Raw genomic sequence first — 22,802 nt, 5'->3', positions numbered from 1 at the left:
TCAACCAACTCGCCTTTGGGGTTCTTGATCACCATCACCAACTGGGCCTGGAAGGTGGTGATTAGCACAGGCCTCTGCATCCATCATCTTGCTGTGACCTTGACTGTCAGCAAGTCCTTGACCTTGACTATCAGCACTGTGGGACACCCAGCCCAAGGCGTTGTTGCTCTTGGCACACTTCATCTTCATCTCAAAGAACCAATCAAGCACCACATTGCTGTCCCTGAGGTCCTTCAGCTGCTGGGCCCACTTGGAGTCCTTGTGCAGCAACCTCCAGTGCCTCCTCGTTGGCTTCAAACACTTCCTCTTCCTTCAACTTCTCTCTGGCCGCAGGTAGGCCCAGTCTGCCAGGGATGCTCTGGTCTGTCTCCTTCTAGAGGGACTCCACACCCTGGCAGGCGGCTTTGAGGGTGGCAGTCCAGTAGAGCTTCTCCCTGCCTTTGGACAACAACTCGGCGACGGCTCAGCTGTCGTGGCTGCTTCTTCGACACCCTCCTTGATTTTCCCGCCAAGGTCACTTTGACTGACTTCATCAAGACTCTCCTTCCCGCTGCCTGTGATCTCCCCCAGCTTCTTTCCTGATCGCCTCTTTCCTTCTCAGAATTTCCGATTCGATGGTTCTGTGTCTCCTTGGCTTCCTGGCCTTGTCTCAGAACTTTTTTTTTTTTTAACTTTCTTTCATTTCTTTATTTTTGGCTAATTCCTGTGTGATATTAAGAAGCCAGCGAGAGAGAAAGCCGTTTCTGTTTCCCAAGGCACAGGATTTGGACAGGGTCCGCTCTCCGCTCGGCTGGTAGCAGCACCAGGTTCTGGCTGGACCGGAGGTGGACTCCGCTGCAGACCATCTCCGTGGGCACGGTACCAGCCTGCCCGCAGCAGCGCCGCCACCCTGCTGCAGGATCCCACGTGGGGGAAAGCTTTGACTGTGTTTTTAGAGCATTTACTTTTTAGAATTGGAGAAGGAAATGGCAACCCACTCCAGTGTTCTTGCCTGGAGAATTCCAGGGACGGAGGAGCCCGGTGGGCTGCCGTCTATGGGGTCGCACAGAGTCGGACACGACTGAAGCAACTTAGCAGCAGCAGAACTTTATTCATTCCAGACCTTTTCTCCTTTTTGTCTGGCGAAATCCTATGCCTTTAAGGGTCCAGCTCTCTGTGAAGTCTTCCCTGACTTCAGGAAGGGTGGATCTGTCCATTCTGAGAATTCCACAGCACTGCTCTCCATATCTTTATGACAAAATTACTTCCCTTACTATATTGTGATTTGCCATTTTTTTTATGTCTCTCGCCAGTTACTTAAAGATGCCTTGCCACAGGAATTGGGTATATTATTCCTGGGTCCCTCCTAGTGCCCAGCAGGAGTACATGCGACACAGGAATTATAACATGTATGTCAATCATATGGATGAGAGGCATCAAAAGGCATCGTCATTTCTCAACTCATTCTTGGGTTGTGCCTGTGTTGTTTCTGTATTGTGGGAGTATGGAATACAGTTATGTCCATATAGCCATCAGATATGAAGGCTGTGTCCACAATGGTCTATAGAGAATCTGTGAAAATAGTTCTTGGGCTGAAATATACAAAAGGCTTGAGAACTATTTATGCAGCAATCACACCCTGAAAAGGAAGTGTGAGAGCCTTATTTGCCAAATAAGGCTACCCATACCATGTGTTATAACCCCATGTTTATCCCTACACCATTGCTTTTGTATTTAAAATCAGAACTTTCAAAAACATTTTCTTTCTTTTTTTTTTAATGTGCATTAAGGGCACATAATACACGATTGTATACTTAAACTGACAGTTGTGATTTCTCAGTAGAAAATAAAGGAAATGGTCAATTTTTTTTGGTAGGGAGTTTTCAGCCCACATGATAAATCAACATTTTAAACAAATTTCTCCATCTGACTTCTCGTTTTCTGGTTTCATCTCATTGTGTGTGTGTGTGAGAGAGAGAGGGAGAGAGCAAGAGAGATGAGGATTGTAAACCTTGTTGAAAAACAACCAAAAAAGGAGTGGCAGATTCTAACTGAGTTATTATAGAATTGCATTACTACATCTCTCCCCCTATTATAGGCCATGCTATTTTGTCATTTGTCAACTCCCTGAAAATATCCTTTTTCCCCCCACAAGTCAAAAATGTCTTCTTTAGGGCATACAGGATAAGTTGTAATAACACATTTGATAGCTCTAAGTAATTCTCTGCTACCAATGTACACAGTGAATGTTATTAATGGGAGACTCTTTCCATGGGCCCTGAAAATAGCCAATAACTCAACCTGTCAGCATTTGGATAACTACAGCCTTCAATTTAACATGAAGAAATATCAGATTCAGTTTAGTAGTCTCAAAAGCAATGAATACAGATGATGAAATCTCTTCTTTCAGGCAGAGACTGCAAATTATACATAGACACTTATTTCTAATAATGTCATTTCAATTTGCTTCTCAGTTGCCTGATATTAGAAGCATTTATTCAGGAATTGGATGAGAATTTAATCATCATTTCAGAGCTCCAGGCCCATCTCAGGGACCAATGGAATATCATATCAGCAACTGAGTGGCAATTCTTCCTACCCCCTTCCTGCATTTCCTTATCTCCTTTTTCTTCTTACTTTCCAAGTTTTATTTCTTTGTTTAAAAATTTTTCATTGGAATATAGCTGATTTACAACATTGTGTTAATTTCAGATGTACAGCAAAGTGAATCAGTTATACATATACACACATCCTGCCCTCCTTTTTTAGATTCTTTTCCCATACAGATTATTACAGAATATTGTGTAGAGTTCCCTGTGCTATACAGTGGGTCCTTATTAGTTACCTAGAGCTCTGACAAACCTAGATAGCATATTTAAAAGCAGAGACATCACTTTGCCAACAAAGGTCCATATCGTCAAAGCTATGGTTTTTCCAGTAGTCATGTATGGATGTGAGAGTTGGACTATAAAGAAGGCTGAGCACCAAAAAATTGATGCTTTCAAATTGTGGTGCTGGAGAAGACTCTTGAGAGTCCTTTGGACAGCACGGAGATCAAATGAGTCAATCCCAAAGGAAATCAACCTTGAATATGCATTAGAAGGACGGATGCTTGAAGCTCCAATACTTTGGCCACCTGATTCAAAGAGCTGACTCATTGGAAAAAGACTCTAATGCTGGGAAAGATTGAAGGTAGGAGGAGAAGGGAGCAACAGAGGATGAGATGGTTGGATGGCATCACCGACTCAGTGGACATGAGTTTGAGCAAACTCCAAGAGATAGTGAAGGACAGGGAAGCCTGGCGTGCTGCAATCCATGGGGCCATAAAGCGTCGGACACAACTTATTGACTGAACAATAACAAGTGTGTATATGTCAATCCCAGTCTCCAAGTTTATCTCTCCTCTTCCTTACCCCCTAGTAATCATAAATTTGTTTTCTATATCTGTAACTGTACTTTGTAATGGGATTTTATTTTGCCTGTAAAGCCAGCTCTGATGTAAAAGGCAAGCTCACCCTTAGAGATGGTATATTGTAGCAAGGACCAGTGATATGTTGGTAAATGTTTATCAGTGTAGCTGATTTCCAGCCACCAGCATGTTAACACTGAGGGCAGCCCTGGGAAAAGAGGCCCCGAAGCACATTATTCTGCAGCACTTCCATCGTACAGTGACAGTGTAAGAAAGTGTCCTCAAGAGCATAGATAACAGTAAAATGTACTGACATAATCAGAGAGTGGAACGGTGTGAGCATTTATTACCTTTGTTTTTTATATAATTTATGTAATTGTATTTTTAATATAATTTTTATAATGGCTATACTGGCTGACAAAATTCCTGATAATTTAATTTTTTCTTGTGATACTATGGGCTTCCATGTGGCTTAGATGGTAAAGAATCCTCCTGCAATGCAAGAGATCTGGGTTCGATCCCTGGGTCAGGAAGATCCCCTGGAGAAGGGAATGACTACCCACTCCAGTATTCTTGCCTGGGAAATCCCATGGACAGAGGAGCCTGGCGGGCTACAGTGAATAGGGTCACAAAAGAGTCAGACATGACTGAGTAACTTTTCATGATACTACAGGAGCTAGATTCGCTTTCATGATACTATAGGAGCTAGCTTCAGCTATCGGATAGGATGCTTTACTCAACCTGCCTTCAGAACCCACACCCTCCCCATCCAACCCTGAACCCATACGGCATCACTTCAAGCACTTCTTTGCTAGAATCTTCAATCAGGAACATTTGTTGTTTGATTGGGATGGCCAATTGTTTTGGTTAGTGGCGGAGAAGTGCAAAGATTCATAAGAAAGAGTAGATAGATCAGAAAGAAGATTGGGACATCCTTTAACTCCCCCAAACCTAGAAACTTTTACTAAGTATCTTGAGTTACAGATAGACAGCCTGCTTCAATTTTATATTCTTGAATTTGGCTCACCACCTCCCAATGTCTTATAATTCACAGTTTATACACACACACACACACACACATTTTTATATTTTTATATTCTCTTGAGAAATCTGAAAGTCTGGGCCAGTATTACCATAGGACTACAACCCCCTGGGTCTGAATAGTGACCCTTGAATGGCCTTGAGCTCTCCAATTCAATCTCTTCAATTTGCCAGTCCCTGGAGAGTGACTGAGTGGTCCCATTATAACCATGGCTTCCCCCCCAACCCCTGCCACCACCCCGCATCCTGGCCATTTCTACATATCACCACACCCCAAGTCCAACTTGCTTTCAGTCATTCATTTTCTGGCCTGTATGTCTCCTTCTCAATCTTCTTGATTGTACAAACAGCATTTGAAGTCTCATTTCATACCAGAATTGTCTTGACTTTGGATGAAAGGTAATGATTCCTCTACCATTATTCTGGCCTTATTTCAGTGGTAAAGAATCCTCCTGCCAATGCAGGAGCCACAGGAGATGTCGGTTAGCAGGTTCGAATCCTGGATCAGGAAGATCCCCTGGAGTAGGAAATGGCAACCCACTCCATTATTCTTGCTGGGATCCCATAATCCCATGGACAGAGGAATCTGCCGGGCCTCAGTCCATGGGGTCGCAAAGAGTCAGACATGATTGAGCACGATGATTGAGACCATTACTCTGCTTGTTTTGCCTTCACCAACTGAAACAAATTTTTTATTTTTAAAAAACCACCAAAACACTTCTGTGCACCTTGATTTTATGAATATCTTATGAATGTACAATTTTCATTGTCCTGTTCTTTTACAAGTCCCTTTTAGACAGCCTGTTCTTGAAGGGCAGTGCTCAGGAATCATAACCATTTAGCTTTCTTTGCATCTCACTTAGTAAAGAATCATGGACAGCTTTCTAAATGTTCTTTCATAGCTTCAAGAATGGGGATATTCACGGTGAGCTTATTGATACACGCTTGTGAGTGGCAGCATATGAAACAATCACTCTATCTTAGAGCAAGTTCAGTTCAGTCCAGTTTAGTGGCTCATTCATGTCCGACTCTTTGCGACCCCATGAATTGCAGCACACCAGGCCTCCCTGTCCATCACCAACTCCTGGTGTTTACCCAAACTCATGTCCATCGAGTCGGTAATGCCATCCAGCCATCTCATCCTCTGTTGTCCCCTTCTCCTCCTGCCCCCAATCCCTCCCAGCACCAGAGTCTTTTCCAATGAGTCAACCCTTCACATGAGGTGGCCAAAGTATTGGAGTTTCAGCTTTAGCATTAGTCATTCAAAAGAACACCCAGGACTGATCTCCTTTAGAATGGACTGGTTGGATCTCCTTGCAATCCAAGGGACTCTCAAGAGTCTTCTCCAACACCACACTTCAAAAGCATCAATTCTTCGGCGCTCAGCTTTCTTCACAGTCCATCTCTCACAGCCATACATGACCACTGGAAAAACCATAGCCCTGACTAGATGGACCTTTGTTGGCAAAGTAATGTCTCTGCTTTTGAATATGCTCTCTAGGTTGGTCACAATTTTCCTTCCAAGGAGTAAGTGCTTTTTAATTTCATGGCTGCAATCACCATCTGCAGTGATTTTGGAGCCCCCCAAAATAAAGTCTGACACTGTTTCCACTGTTTCCCCATCTATTTCCCATGAAGTGATGGGACCAGATGCCATGATCTTGGTTTCTGAATGTTGAGCTTTAAGCCAACTTTTTCACTCTCCTCTTTTACTTTCATCAGGAGGCTTTTTAGTTTCTCTTCACTTTCTGCCATAAGGGTGGTGTCATCTGCATATCTGAGGTTATTGATATTTCTCCCAGCAATCTTGATTCCAGCTTGTGCTTCTTCCAGCCCAGCGTTTCTCATGATGTATTCTGCATATAAGTTAAATAAGCAGGGTGACAATATTCAGTCTTGATGTACTCCTTTTCCTATTTGGAACCAGTCTGTTGTTCCATGTCCAGTTCTAACTGTTGCTTCCTGACCTGCATAGAGGTTTCTCAAGAGGCATGTCAGGTGTGTGGATCTTAGAGCAAGGGCCCTCATTAAAGAGTAAGTCATGGTGTTAATAAGAGTGCTTTCAAATTTCTAGCAGTCTCCATGGCTTAGCAAATTATGTCTGCATCAGAGCTTATGCAGAAATTGTGCCAAGACACACTCTCAAAAATCCACAATTATTGTGTCTTTCTTTAAATGTCTTCTAAGTTATGAATATATAATGCATAAACAAGTTCTAGCTATTTTGTGCATTAAGAGTAATGAAACAATATTTCAACTGCCTTATCCTCACAAACAGAAACAACCACTAGCTTTTATTTCTAAATGTTTAATTCATCACCACAGCCACCATCATCTGGACTACAGATGGCAGACATACTTTCTGGAACTCTATTTCCAAGTAAACAGCATTTCCTTCAACGGTTCTGTAGAGAGAATACACAGTGTTTATATTCCTCTCAGCTCTTCTCTGCATTTTGCCCAAGATTATAAGCACATTTGGGATGAGAACATCTCACTAAAGAACAAGTGTATTCTGTCAAATTGGGTTAGAGAGAAAAACTAAACTCAGAGGAGAGGGAAAATCCTTATAAAGAGATTCTTTTGGTTGGGTTGGGGTTTTTTGTTTAATTTGTATATCGCTTACTCAGTCTTTTGTGAGGGCACAGTTATCATTTCCAGTTCTATTTTCTTTGTTCATAAATTCCTGACCAGACATAATTCACTTAATTAACAGCTCTTTGAGTCAATCGAGTTTGCTGCCTTAGGGGACAGACACCAGAGGGCCAGAAACTCCTGAGTGAGCTGGCGAGGCTCCAGAAGTGCATAATCACACACTTGGGCTGTTTCTGAAGAAACAGAACAGACCCGAATGCAAAATGACAGCAGCAGAGCCCGCGGCCGCTGTGTACAGGAGGTGAGTCTCCCTCTGTCTTCCATGTTGGAAAAGCCTGCTTTCCATGTACGTGTGAACCCCAGTGATACACACAGATACAGTGAGCTCAAAAATCAGAGCAGGCAGATGTCAGTAGCCAGTTCACTGGAATGTCTGGAACCAATAATTTCAACCACTTGACACAAGCATTTGATCACTGCAAGTATGAAACATACAATCAAAAATAAAAAAATAGAATAGATAAAATGAAATGAGTGGAAACCATCACATTACTGGGTTCACTGTGCTTTCAGGGATTTACACCTGTTTACAGCATGAGTACTAAGTTTTTATTTCTGAGGTCTGCTGGTAACAGTGTTGATTTCTGGGCTGCAAGATAACTGGGGCAAAGGTTGTTTAGGATCCTATTGAATGATCTGGCTGTGTGCTTTTAGAAAGCAATTCCGTATTTCATATGGTGGACATTAAAGTGGGACAGGTGCCTTGGGGCTTGAAATGTTTATGACTGCTAATTACTGATTTTTTTTTGTAGAAAAAATATATATGAAATTTTATTACCAGTACCATTTGAATATAAATATAACAAAAACATATTTACTAATCTATAAACCACTTGATTTCAAACAGTATTCTATACACAAAGTTATTATATCAATTATTATAATGGTTCAAAGTAAACTTGAACAATCTAATGTTTAACTTTAATAATTACTAATATTTAGTTGTACTTAACTGTAGCATATCTAAATGCTTATTTGGAAGTAGTAATAGATCAGAGGTCTTCTGATTCCCTTTTATTTTTGATTTATTCATTTTTAATCCGAGGATAATTGCTGTACAATATGGTGTTGGTTTCCGCCATACATCAGCATGAATCAGCCATAGGTATGTATATGTTTCCTGCCTCTTGAACCTCCCTCCCAACTCCCACCCCACCCCACCCCTTTGATCAGCATTTTATGTCCTTCTCTATATTTCTTTACTCCTAGGTTGATCTAATATTTGACCAATAAGGAGTACCCAGAGGGAAAATTAATACTTTTTACAGGTAGATAGCACCATATCACCTGTGGTAAACGGCTGAATGTTGCTGTATGTTACCTTTTCTTGTGTTCCCTCCCATAGAGCATCCTGATTAGACAGGTCAAGCTCCACTTCTGAGTCAGAGAATCTTACAAACCAACTTCATTTATTTAAGCAACTGCTCTAGGAAAAGCAAAATGCTAAGCAGTGAAAGCAACCTACAAAACTTTGAGTAGTAAAAGGAAAAAAGTGAAAGTGAAAGCAAAAGTCGTTCAGTTGTGTCTGACTCTTTGTGACCCCATGGACTGTAGTCCATGGAATTCTCCAGGTCAGAATACAGGAGTGGGTAGCCTTGCCCTTCTCCAAGGATCTTCCCAAACCAGAGATCAAACCCAGGTCTCCCGCATTGCAGGCAGATTCTTTACCAACTGAGCCACAAGGGAAGCAAAGGAAAAAAGAGTGTAGAAATACAGATTATACACTGTGATTATGCAAAGAACTAACTGTGGCTTCATCACTTCATGGGAAACAGATGGGGAAACAGTGGAAACAGTGTCAGACTTTATTTCTGGGGGCTCCAAAATCACTGCAGATGGTGACTGCAGCCACGAAATTAAAAGATGCTTACCTCTTGGAAGGAAAGTTATGACCAACCTAGATAGCATATTCAAAAGCAGAGACATTACTTTGCCAACAAAGGTCCATCTAGTCAAGGCTATGGTTTTTCCTGTGGTCATGTATGGATATGAGAGTTGGACTGTGAAGAAGGCTGAGTGTCAAAGAATTGATGCTTTTGAATTGTGGTGTTGCAGAAGACTCTTGAGAGTCCCTTGGACTGCAAGGAGATCCAACCAGTCCATTCTGAAGGAGATCAGCCCTGGGATTTCTTTGGAGGGAATGATGCTGAAGCTGAAACTCCAGTACTTTGGCCACCTCATGCGAAGAGTTGACTCATTGGAAAAGAGTCTGATGCTGGGAGGGATTGGGGGCAGGAGGAGAAGGGGACGACAGAGGCTGAGATGGCTGAATGGCATCACTGACTCGATGGACGTGAGTCTGAGTGAACTCTGGGAGTTGGTGATGGACAGGGAGGCCTGGCATCCTTCGATTCAGGGAGTCACGAAGAGTCGGACACGACTGAGCGACTGAACTGAACTGTGGCTGAGTAGTCCTGGCCTCAGAGCAGGGCTAGAAGCACAGTCCTTTTTTTGGCCCACTTGTTGTTTTTCTTTTTAAAAACTGATTCAAGAACAATAAAACTGCAATAGGCAGCCGGGTCCACCTGCCATGTGATGCTGACCCCCCTCATCAGCACTTCTAATTTCCAGAGGCTGGAGTCCGAGGCAGCCTCAGCAAGTACACAGATTAATATATTTGCCCAAAATGGAAGAGTTTTTGAGCTGGCAGTTGTTGATAAAGATGTTTCATCCCTGGTTTTGTTCTTTACATAAGGTCTTTGCACCGAGACGGTGAAATTCTTGTCACTTTTATGTAGGTTGTTGTTTTGGTACAAATGAAGACATGGAAGAGGGTGGTGATCATTCCTAAACTATTGAAACAAAGGAAGGTGGATTTTATTATTCCAAGGGCCCTGGGAATTGAATGTCTTCAGAAACATTCGAGAAAGAAGGAAGCTAAATGTTAAAAGGCCTTGAGTGAGTGAGTGAAGTCGCTCAGTCGTGTCCGACTCTTTGCGACCCCATGGACTGTAGCCTGCCAGGCTCCTCCATCCATGGGATTCTCCAGGCAAGAATACTGGAGTGGGTTGCCATTTCCTTCTCCAGGAGATCTTCCTGACCCAGGGATTGAACCCGGGTCTCCCACATTGTAGGCAGATGTTTTACCATCTTAAGGCCTTAGTGTTGATTAAAAAGTGAGATCAGAAACAAACAAAAAATAAATAAAATGGATTCAGTATTTTACAATTAGGAGATTATACACAGTGACACACAAACTTTTATGTTTTTGTATTCTCTTGAAAAATCAGAAAGTCTGGGCCTGTGTTAGCACGGGGCCACAATCCCTTGGGTCTGATTACTGATCCTTAGATGGCCTTGAGCTTTCCAGTTCAAGACAGTCTCACCAGTCCCTAGGGAGTGAGTGACTGGTCTCATTACAACCATACCCCCCTCCCCCCATGTATCCTTCCTGCCTGGACAAGAAGACATTTGGGTCTCTGTCATAGAATTCCTCATGAGAACTCGGTCACTTTAGTCATGTCTGACTCTTTGGGACCCCATAGACTATAGCCTGCCAGGTTCCTCTATCCATGGGATTATCCTAGCAAAAATACAGGAGTAGGTTGCCATTTCCTACCCCAGGGTATTAAACCCATGTCACCTGCATTGGCAGACAAATTCTTTACCACTGAGCCACCATAGAAGTTCCATAACGTTGCTCATAGAAATTGTTTCAGATCCTCTACTAAAACTCCGTGACTGTGAACAAATCACGTATCCTCTCTGTCCTCTGTCTCCTCATCTCTGAAACAGGGATGATAATACCTGTAACAGTACACCTATCTCATAGTGTTGAAGTGTAGATCATACAGCCTGCAAAAGAGCTTCTCATGTGTTAGTTACTGCTGTTCATTTATTATTAAATAATTTTGTAATTATATGAGTGTTAATGATTGATCTAAAACCATTAAATCAGGAGTCAAATAAGTTTCTAATTCTGATTTTTTTCTTCATTGTATATATAATGTCATCAGCAACACATTAAGAGTAACCAATGAACTGTAATTTAGAGATGTAATTTGCTGATGGGGTCAAAAGCAGGTTTACTATAAAACTGACAAAATGTCAGAGCCCCTCATTTTTAATGGACCATTTCCAAGGCCTGGGAGAGAACCTAGAAATGAGTTCACCTAGTCATGTGCTTTTCTAAAATATGTCAAAGTAAGATAGTTTCACTGTAAGTTTCAAAGTAAGATAGTTAAGACAATTGTCTCTTTCCACTCATTTTTCCTTTGTCATACTTGCCCTGTGATATCAGGGATTTTAGAGTGGCCTGGCTTTTGGGAGATACAGATAAAGGGAGCTGAGCAAAGGAAGCATATATTTTTGGTTTAATGGAGTATATTTATGTAGCTTATGGTCTCTTCTGGCATTGTTACTTATTGCTAGGTATCCAGGTATAAAGATGACTTCCAGGAAAACCACCGTTGTCCACCAGGCTGACTCACCTAACTGTAACACAAAGTGTAGGGTCAGAGATGAGGCTGCAACATGAAAGTGTTCTAACCACTCAGCCCTAGATACGGGGGCCATGTGGGAGAAACAAGGTTTGGAATGTATGGACCGAAGCTAGTCTGCAGAAATCTCTTTTAATTATCAGACCCGTAAATCAAAATTGTTAGTGGAAAATTTGGTTCACTACAATACCTACCCAAATGGGAGTGTTGTCAGGGAGAGAGAAAATAATTCAGAATATACAATTTTAAATACTCTATACGTTTCTTTTTTTGTGGGAATCATGCAAATATAAGTTTATAAGAATTCTTATGTTTATAGAGCAAAACTGTGGCAGTACCACGTGCATCTGAAATGTCTGTGTGGCATTCTGTGCTTTCTGCAATGCATTAACTTGTTACTCAACAAGCTTTACTGTTATTGTTACTCAACATCTTGTCCTGACAGTAGTTCCAGAAGAAACAACCTATAACATTGCCATTGGCATAGTGAGTCTGCACACAAATGGTCTAAAAGCAGTAAGACGACCCGAAGGATAGAGGGTCTCAGTGATAAAAGTTCCTACACATATACATCAACAAGTTAATATATGTAAAATAGAAATTGTGTGATAGATAACCAGTAAGGACCTACTGTTCCCTGCTGTACAGGGAACTATAATAAATATTTTGTAATAACCTAAGGGAAAAGAAGCTGAAAAAGAATAGATATATATGTATAACTGAACCACTTTGCTGTATACGTGAAGCTAACCTGACACTGCAAATCAACCATACCTCAATTTTTTTTTAAGTTGTTTGATCACCAATTTATATGGCTCTATACAAGGTAGGAGCAATTAAAATGTATTTGAAATGCACTTTTGCAAACCTTAAATTCAGATTGTGTACACTGCTATGAGTTATGGACTATGCCAAAATTTAAATAAAATGAAATTAAGTATCCTACTGCAAGCCAAAAACCTATTCTGAAAGAAAGAAGACTGTACGGGCCTCAAAATGGCCAAATTCTCCTACTGGGTCTGAAGGAAATGGAAATCTCTTGGAAGCAACATTGTGAAAAGATAGATATATTTACTAGAATGCGAATACTTTCAGAAGGAAGAGCAGTGAAAGAAAAGAAAAGTTAAGAAGGGAGAAAGTGTGTATGTTAGTCCTTTTCTCCCAGTTCGTCCCACCCTCCCCGTGCCGCCTATGTCTAGTCCGTTCTCTATATCTGCATCACTATCCTGCCCTGTGAATAGGTTCATCTGTACCATTTTTCTAGATTCTACATATATGCATTAACATATGATACTTGCTTTTCTCTTTCTGACTTAATTCACTCCATACGACAGACTCTAGGTCCATCCACATCTCCATCATATGACCCAGTTTTGTTGAGTTTTGTTTTTTATGGCTGAGTAATATTCCATCGTATATATGAACCACATTTTCTTTATCCATTCATCCGTTGACGGATGTATAGGCTGCTTCCATGTCCTGGGGTACATATGTATACATATAGCTGATTCACGTCATTGTATAGCTGAAGCTAACATTGTAAAGCAATGTTGCAAAGCAATTGTACACGATGAAAAACATTTTTAAAATAAATTTTAAAAAAAAGAGGAGAGAAATTATAAGTCCACCAGAGCATTCAAGACAGTCAGCAACCACTTATCTTGAGGAAGAAGTTGATTTTGTTAGGAACCATGTCTCTTTCCTCATGTTGTTACAGAAAGCAATAAAATGTTCAACATTGTTAATGACAGCAGGTTTTCAGAATTGTGATCCTTATAATATGTAGAGAGAAATGAACAGAATGCAAAATAAACAAAAAGTCTTAAATAGATATTTTGAGAAGAAAAAAATGTAACTGGTTAAATTATTTTGAGATCCGGACTAGGCTAGCCCAACACTAAACTGCATGAATCGTTTTAAACTGTTTTCAGTGAGACAGACACAACCGACACGAGACAAGTGCTCAGTCGGAATGACCATATTGAGAATTCTCAAGTCCTGGAGATGACACCGAATCCAAGGAGGCTGTGTTTACTTGTTTTATATGCAAGTGAAGCCAAACAAAGCACACTGAATCAGGATTTTAAGACCAAAGACAACTTACTATTATTCCTGGAGTAGTTACAGTTGTTCAATTTTAAGTGAGAGTTTTGTCCTTCAGGGTCATAATGAAAGCGAAATTCTTAAATAAAACAAATTTAGTGGGAATTATGTAGTTATTGAATTTAATCCATTGTTGTGTCAGGACTTGGAAAAAATGTCAAAGTGAAAAAAAACAAATGTGACTTACTTATACAAACATTTAAAAAAAATTTGAAATAATGGGAGAATCCGTACAAAATGAAGTGGCAAACCAAACACCACCTACCACTCCATTACTGTAGATTCTACCCTGGTCACTTGGCAATAACAATGCACACTTTTTACAAAAGGAAATCCTATGAGCAGTTTTAAGCTATTTTTTTTTTTTCCCTTTGGCCAAATGAAAATCATCTATTTGTAAGTTTCTTAAATCAATAAAATATGTTCTGGACAATTGCAACCTGTCATTGAAAACCATTTGCCATCAGTTGTGTGGCAACATAGCAGTTACGAGAGACGAGAACCAAGATCTGTGTGAATGTGTAACACGTGTTGCTCCATCTCGGCATCTCATCAGACGGAAAGTTGCTTCTTAGGACCAGAAGTTATTAATTACTTTGGTATTTTATAATAGTTTTGTTTTCTTTTCAGATCCGTCTGATTGATGGAACAAATGAAACACATATGCTATCCCGGATTACTTTTGAAGAGTAAGTATAACAAGATGGCCCATCTCTAATAACACTGGGGCTAGGAATATAGATGAGGCAAGATTGGCCTGTTTATGTTTGGGGCTGGAGAATGGGTTCACTATACTGTCTATTTATTTTTATATATGTTAAAAATTAAAAAAGGTTAACATTTTTTGGTTTGGTGGTAAAAGGGAAAAGCTGATTTTCTGTTCATTCAAGTTATGTACAGACCCAGATTTATTCATTAACTCACTTCCTCTAGCAGAAGCTACAAAATTTGAGGGGAAAACTTCCTTATGTCATTTCTCCCTTTTCTATAGATTTCATGCTCAAAAGCTGATGGGCTATAAGAAAAGCAATAAAGACGAACAACAAAATAAATAGACATATATGGGGGCACTGAGAAGCAAATTGTAGCGAAAAATTTTCAGAGCATGATAACAGCAATAATTCATTACAAGATAAACTTCTAATAGAAGTAATAAACAGGGTATTTGATTGTTTGCTGTTCCATCCAATTAGTGGAAAAGAATTTTATGAACAATGAAGAAATATTTATAAGATTTGTTTCTTGGACAGGAAATACTAATATCAACGAAGATAATCTGAAATTCATAGCACATTTTCATCACTACAGAAAGCTTCCTTGTCCCAATTTTCAGTCAACCTCCCCACCTCCAGTGCCATAATAAACAACCATCAGTATTCTCATTTCTGACTTACAGCTTAGTTTTGACTGTTCCAGTGTTTAATATAAACAGCATAATATACTGTTCACTCTTCTGTGAATGTCTTCTTTCAGTCAAGGTATTATTTGGAAGATTAATCTCTGTTTTATACATATCACAAGAGGGGCCATGGTGAAAGCAGCTTCCCAATGACTCCCTTTCCTGTTATCTTATCCTTGTATAATGGAAAATTGCTACCCCTGCCATCACGTGACTAGGTCTATATACTACCCCATGAAACGGACTGCTTTTATGACTTGATTGACCAATAAAATGTGATGGAAGTGATATTCTTTGACTTCTGAATCCAAGCCTTAATAGAGCTTATAGCTTCTACTTTATGTCTTGGAAGAAAGGTGTGAACGTGCGAGCTCCGTCATGTCCAACTCTTCACGTCTCCATGGACTGTAGCCTGCCAGGCTCCTCTGTCCATGGGATTCCCAGGTGAGAATACTGGAGTAGGTAGCCGTTTCTTTCTCCAGCAGCCATATAAGGAAGTTCAGGCTATCCTGCTGAAGAGACAGGCCACATTTATAGGGAGTACCCCTGGAGGATGGGAAGACCACCTGGATAAAGGGCCACATGGAGGCAGGTGTCCAGCCCACTGCCAGCATCAAGCCACCAGGAGGTGAGTGAGGCTCTCTTGGTTCCATCCAGGCAACTGAATATAAATGCAAGAATCAGCCCAGGCAGAAATGCCACTCTTAACCTACAGAAATAATACACCATAGTTGTTTTAAGTCACTATATGTTGAAGTGATTTGTTACACAGTCCCAGATAACTGATATACAGTGGTTTGTTCCTTTTCATTGGTCAGTAGAATTTCATTGAATGGGTATGCCATCATATAATTCAACAATTTATTTCCTTAGTAGTTTTTTCTCCCCTAGTTTTGACAATTATGGAACAGTTGCTATGAAAATCCTTATACAGTTTTTTTTTTTTTAAGTGGACCATTTTTAAAGTCTTCATTGAATTTGTTACAATATTGCTTCCAAATATTTTTGTTTTGCTTTCTTGGCCCCGAGGCATGTGGGATCTAGTTCCCTGACCAGAGATCAAAAATGCATTCTCTGCATTGGAAGGTGAAGTCTTAACCACTGGATCTCCAGGGAAGTCCTTTGTACAGTGTTGTTGTATTTTTTTTTTTACTGAGTGTATTTTTATTTCCCTAGGAGTTGAATTGTTAAATTATATTTTAAATATATGTTAAAACTACCAGATCAGTTCCCAAAGTACTTGTCTTTATACATTTCCAGCAATAGTGCATGAGAGTTGCATTTGTAACCTTCCCCAATACTTAGTATTGTCTGTGTATTCTATTTCTAATTTGAGCTATTCCAGTTACTGTAAATTATGCTTTTAATCCGCATTTCACTGATGTTTAGCATCAGTGTGTATTGGCCACTTTTATAATTACAATCATATAATTTCTTTTGTGAAGTATGTTTCGGTTTTTGCAATTTTTTTTAACAAGATTGCTCAATTTTCTATTAGTTAGTAGTTGGAATTATTTATATATACTGGGTATGAGTCTTTTATGAGATATTGGTATTGGAAATATTTTCTTTCAGCTGTAGCTACTTTTTCTTTTATCATCTTAATGAAATCTTTTGATGCATGGAAATTTTGTATTTTGATGGACTATATTTTATAATTACTATTTTTCATCTACAAAACATGTGCCATCTGTGTCACAAAGATCTTCTATGTTTCCTCTAGAAGTTTTTAAGTTTTGTGTGTGTGTTCTTGAAACCCTATTCTTTTTTTAAAGAATTCTTTCCCATTATGGTACATCACAGTACAATTTGATCTTGTTTATCCATCCTATATATCCCAGTTTGCATCTGCTAATCCCAAACTCTCAATTCAACCTTCTCCCAGCCCACCCACCCAAGCTTTTCTTTTCTGTTCTCTATGAGTCTGTTTCTGTTTTACAGATAGGTTCATTTGTGTCGTATTTTAGATCCACATAGAAGTGATATCATACGGTGTTTGTCTTAGAGATCTCTTTCTGATTTACTCCACTTAGTGTGGTAATCTCTAGTTGCATCCACGTTGCTGCAAAATGGCATTATTTCATTCTTCTTTATGGCCAAGTGGTTGAGTTTCAACTTTTAGCTATATGTAGCATTTATATTGGAGAAGGCAATAGCACCCCACTCCAGTGCGACCCCATAGATGGCAGCCCACCAGGCTCCCCCGTCCCTGGGATTCTCCAGGCAAGAACGCTGGAGTGGGTTGCCATTTCCTTCTCCAATGCATGAAAGTGAAAAGTGAAAGTGAAGTTGCTCAGTCGTGTCCGATTCTTCGCGACCCCATGGACTGCAGCCTACCAGGCTCCTCCATCCATGGGATTTTCCAGGCAAGAGTACTGGAGTGGGGTGCCATCACCTTCTCCGGATCATGTCCTAGGTGGGGTCCTAATCAGACCCCACCCCCTGATACCACCCCTTAGGTGTTCTATGTATAAATTTGGAGGGACACACACATTCAGACCATAGCAAGTGACCCCTTGCATACTAGAAGCTATCTGAGCAGCAATCAGATGTAACGAGCTCAAGGAATTGAGGGTTTTAAATTACGAATTTTATGTGTTTTAAACACCAAGCTTTGGGGAAATAAAAGAAACATGAGATAATCCTTCTTTCCCCCATCTTAGTCACAAATCAACCTGTCCTCACTATAGATGGGAACTTTTTATAGCATATTAGCCTTGGGGTTTAGTATAATGGTTTAGTTTGATTAATGAATGAATTAGCCTGGAAAAAAATATCGAGGTTGAAGGCATTATTTATTGCCAGATATATTCTGTTTTATAAACAGAAATGCAAGTGAACTTTTTGTTCCCCAGACCTGGGGTGCTGGGGAATCATTCATCACAGCTGTCTTCCCTACAGCTATGAGTTCCCAACAAATGCTAGCATTCCAGGTCTGCATCGTCCAAAAGCCCATCCCCCAGATAAGAAGAACACTGCTCACACTGATTACAAGCTCAACATATCTGTATGTAGCTCATCTCCTGGGAAAGAAATGTTTTCTAAATGGTTAGTACAATTTTCTTTATTGCTAGCCACTAGGCTTCTGTCTTATCTTAACAAAAGACAGAAAAAGGAAGTTCAAAGATAAGCCATTTTTCACGTAAAGAACAGCCTAGAAGCATTTACAAATGAGAGCAATTTAGACCATATCCCTTCCCATGATTTACAACAAAAATCTGGAAGACCTGGGTTACTGCCTCCACAGCTGCTCCCTGCTTCTTCTTTTTTTTTTTTTTTTTTATTTCCCAGATGAAGGAATCAATAAACTCAAATGGAATTCAAATGAAATTAATATCATTGCCTGAATCACTCAATTCACATAGCTTCCTGAGGACTTCAAGTTAAACGGTAGCCTTTTGTCCTAGAAAAGAAAGTTAATCAAACTGTCTTGCAGCTCCTCAGCAAACTGTGTGATTTGTTCCTAGAGCATGTCTTACACGGAAGTAAAAAACAGTTTGCCAGTTACCAAGCTCATAGCATTCAGCAAAACTCTCCAGTAATCCCACATTTAAAAACATATGTCTTTCCTTCAGCAATCTTTTAAACCAGTGCTTCGGTCCTTCAAAAGTAACCATAACTTTACCCCTTTTCACTTCACATTGGCTCAGCATGATTAATGACACTTCAAATATAAAGAGGTATTGTTTATCATCTCAGCAGAGACCACCCACCACTGTAGTGAATCTGTTAGTTCTTCTCCCGGTGTGCTGTGAGGTTAAAATGCCCAAGATTTAATGAAGCAAGTGGTATTATTGTATTAGCCCTTGAAGTCTGAACAGAGATATTTTCTTTCTAGGGCAACTCTAACAACTCATAATTAAATGTCAGAATACTAATAAAACACCAGAAAATTATTTTAAAACAAAAAGAGGAAAAATTTGGATATCAACCTTTAGCAGATAAGAAACTAGGTCCATGTGGATGTTTGGAAAGGTTTATAAAAGTTTTTTCAAGCAAAGCTGAACATCCAGCACATACACTACCTTACTGAGCATTTGGCTTCTGTCTAGTTGAGATCTTAAGTGCAACTTCTCTCAGTTTTCCCAGGGAAACGACTTACCTTAGTTGCAGGCTGAGTATAAGTCAAACAGGCTGGGACGTGGAACCTGGAATCCTTTGCTGCAATGCTTGCACCAGGACACACAAAATAGAAACTCTAAAGAATTAAAAATGAATGCATGTGCAGTTGGGGCAAATTATGGGCAAGATACAGAATGATCAACCCTCCCACCACCACCCCTGCCACCCACGGCCATTTCTGAAGAGCCGGGAGCAGAAGTAGTTTGACGCAAAAGCCAGGGACTGCGCATGCGCCCTGCACGCAACACCGCTAAAGGGGAGTCAGACCACCTAAGCCACCTCTCTACCCTACCCCTGGACACATCCTTACCCTCGCCTCATATAAGAAGCAAGCTCTCCCTCTTCTCGGGGAGTGAGCAAGGGAAACTTGTTTTCTCTGGCTTCCTCCTGCTATAACAGGAGCCCCAATAAAGCCTTGCCTGAATTTCTTGTTTGGTCTGGAATCAATTTCTATTGATTGGGGAAGGCCAAGAACGCTGGTGGGTCTTACAGGAAGGAATGGGGCTTGTTCATGAATCTGTGTTTTCTCTCCTTCATGTAGCCCCATAGAAGTCAGGGCATATGCTGATGTTTATCACCCAACCAACACATCCCCAGGGTCAGCACAGACACTCCCAACTGGGAGACTCATTTATGTGTGGTATGTGTGGCTACAGTCATGGAGAGGGCTTGGTAAGAGGGTTATACCTTTTCTGAAAGGGTTGGAAAATAAGTATGAGAGGAAAGAACAGCACAAAGTGCTCTTCCACCCTTGATCCCAGATCTCAGATAAAGGCTGAGACTGTGGAAGGAAGAGAGAGCAGGGTGAGGGATCTTTCAGGTCTCTGGTCACAGCCTGAAGCTGTGGACCACTTCTTTCTTTCTTTTGCATCCATACATTTATTAAAATTATGGCAAGTTTAAGTTAGACTTTGTTCCATTTTTTGCTTTTTCTAATTTTTAAATATTTTTAACTGGAGGATAATTGCTTTACAATGTGTTAGTTTCTGCCATAGAACAGCGTGAATTAGCCATAAGTATAAGGAGACGACATAGGACAAGATGGTTGGGAGGCATCACCGACTCAATGGACATGAGTTTGAGCAAGTTCCGGAAGATGGTGAAGGACAGGGAAGCCTGGTGTGTGGCAGTCCATGGGGTCACAAGGAGTTGGACACAATTGAGCCGCTGATCAACAACAATACATATATCCCCCGCTCTTTTTTACTTTTATTACATTTATTTATTATTAATTGGGGGATAATTGCTTTGCAGTATTGAGTGGGTTGCTGCCATACATCACCATGAATCAGCCACAGGTATACATATTTCCCCTCCCTCTTGAGCCTCCCCCCCATCTCCCCATCCCACCCCTCCAGACCATCACAGAGCACCGACCTGAGCTCTCTGCGCCATACAGCAGCTTCCCACTAGCTATCTGTTTTGCACATGGTGGTGTATATATTTCAATGGTACTCTCTCAATTCATCCCACCCTCTCTTTCCCCTGCTGTGTCCATAACTCCATTCTCTACATCTGCATCTCTAGTCTGGCTGTGGGACCACATCTGTGTTCTTTAGCTTCATGATCTCATTTCATGTTGATGCGGGGTCCTGTCAAGTAGCATCTCAATGGCCTCACACAATATCAGTCCTCAAAGGCTGAGTAGCCTTCACTTACCTTCTGCAACCCTTTGGAAGAGGTCTGTTGAGTCAGAATTTTCTCTGGGGTGTCCATCGGACTAAACCAGCCCTGAAGAGCAAAACAAATACAACACAGGGAGACCATCAAAGAGAACCAAAATAGAAAGCACGTATAGGAATGAAAGATAGCAGAGAAATACAAGTCAATGACCCAAAATTGATGGGCTTACAAGTCTCAGATGAGCTGTTTATAGAGAAAACTAGCCCATGCTTATTTTTAGAAATTCAAAATGAACACAAAGTGTCTTAAAATACATAGTTTTTAAGTTTTAATATTAAGGATCTATTACAAATAAATGGATTTATAATTAGTGTGAAAGCAAAGACTTAGTATTCACTATGAATTTTATTGCTCCATAGGAGGCTCAACTCTTGAGTTCCAAACATATACCAAAATATGTACTATTTTGTTATTAAAAATAACATTGTTCATCCTATTTACATGATTCACATAACTGCTAAAGGCCATTTGCTGCTGGGTGTGCTCTGGGGATGGAGAAGGCAATGGCACCCCACTCCAGTACTCTTGCCTGGAAACTCCCACAGATGGAGGAGCCTGGTAGGCTACAGTCCATGGGGTCGCTAAGGGTTGGACACGACTGAGCGACTTCACTTTCACTTTTCACTTTCATGCATTGGAGAAGGAAATGGCAGCCCACTCCAGTGTTCTTGCCTGGAGAATCCCAGGGACGGCGGAGCCTGGAGGGCTGCCGTCTATTGGGTCGCACAGAGTCAGACACGACTGAAGCGACTTAGCAGCAGCAGCAGCAGTGCTCTGGGGAGAGCTTCCCAGGTGACGCTAGTGGTAAAGAACCCTCCTGCCAATGCAGGAGACATAAGAGACATGGGTTCAATCTCTGGGCCAGGAAGATCCTCTGGAGAAGGGAAGGGCAACCCACTCCAGTATTCTTGCCTGGAAAATCCCATGGACAGAGGAGCCTGGCGGGCTACAGTCCATGAGGCCCCAAAGAGTCAGACACGACTGAAGCAACTTAGCGCTCACGCACATGCTCTGGGTATTGAGCATAGATTCATGCCATCTGAGTCTAACCTATTTTCTCTAGAGAGATCTGCTTATTTTTTATTCCTTTCAATTTATACCATAATTTATGATTTAGGCTATGAAGACTTCCTACTTTGCTAGTTATTGCCAACATTCACCTGTCACCTGAAAGTTTGACGGCCTTCTGCTAAGGGGAAGGTATACCAGGAAGGCAGGCTCATTTTGACATCCAGCATTGGAAAGATATATTTCTGCATGAAAATCAAATCACGCTTCAAAACCCGTAAGAGTTTTTGTACAACTCACATAGTCTTGTTCATGTTGTCATTCATTATCAGAAGAATGGAGACCTGACCATATAACTTGTTGCATTTCACTCAGATTTTGGAACGTTTAAAGAATTATTAATTTTTTGAGATGTTAAGTGAGAAAAATGTAGCTCTTTAATATAAAAATGTATGTCAGGACTTTTTAGGCTTGAATGATAAAAACAGTGTGAAAGTTATAGAAATCATAATTGATGATAGTTTTTAATTATATAAGGTAATATCCTTATTATAGAAAATATAAACAGTATAGAGAATATAAAAATTACCTTAATATCATAGCTGAGGTTTACAACTTCAAATGTTGTAGTATTGTCTTCTCATTATATTTGTAGCATTAGATAGTCTTTTTAAATTGTGATCATAGTATTTGTACAACTTTGTAGATTCATTGTAGATCCACAACATTACATATTAAGTATTCTTCTAAAACATGACTATGAATCGTTAGATAATAATCTATCATGTGTTTGTACTATTATCAGAAACAATCTCCTAATAATATTCCAAGGAAAAAATGAAAAATATAAACTTTTCTATATCTCATTCTAAGAAAATGTTTCACATAATTATGTGAAATAGGAGTGAAGTGATATATTAATATTTGGTATATGTTTGGTTGGGCTTCCCTGGCAGTTAAGACA

General features: G+C 40.3%; 1 pseudogene; it reads right to left on the bottom strand.

Annotated features, from left to right (window-relative positions):
* LOC113898882 lies at positions 1–20,863 on the bottom strand (annotated as a pseudogene).
* Between the last annotated feature and the right edge of the window lie 1,939 nt (positions 20,864–22,802).

This window comes from Bos indicus x Bos taurus, chromosome 9 (genome assembly GCF_003369695.1).
Source record: "Bos indicus x Bos taurus breed Angus x Brahman F1 hybrid chromosome 9, Bos_hybrid_MaternalHap_v2.0, whole genome shotgun sequence".
NCBI lineage: Eukaryota > Metazoa > Chordata > Mammalia > Artiodactyla > Bovidae > Bos > Bos indicus x Bos taurus.
The sequence above is the reverse complement of the archived record's forward strand: the minus strand, read 5'-3'. Positions and strand labels throughout refer to the sequence as shown.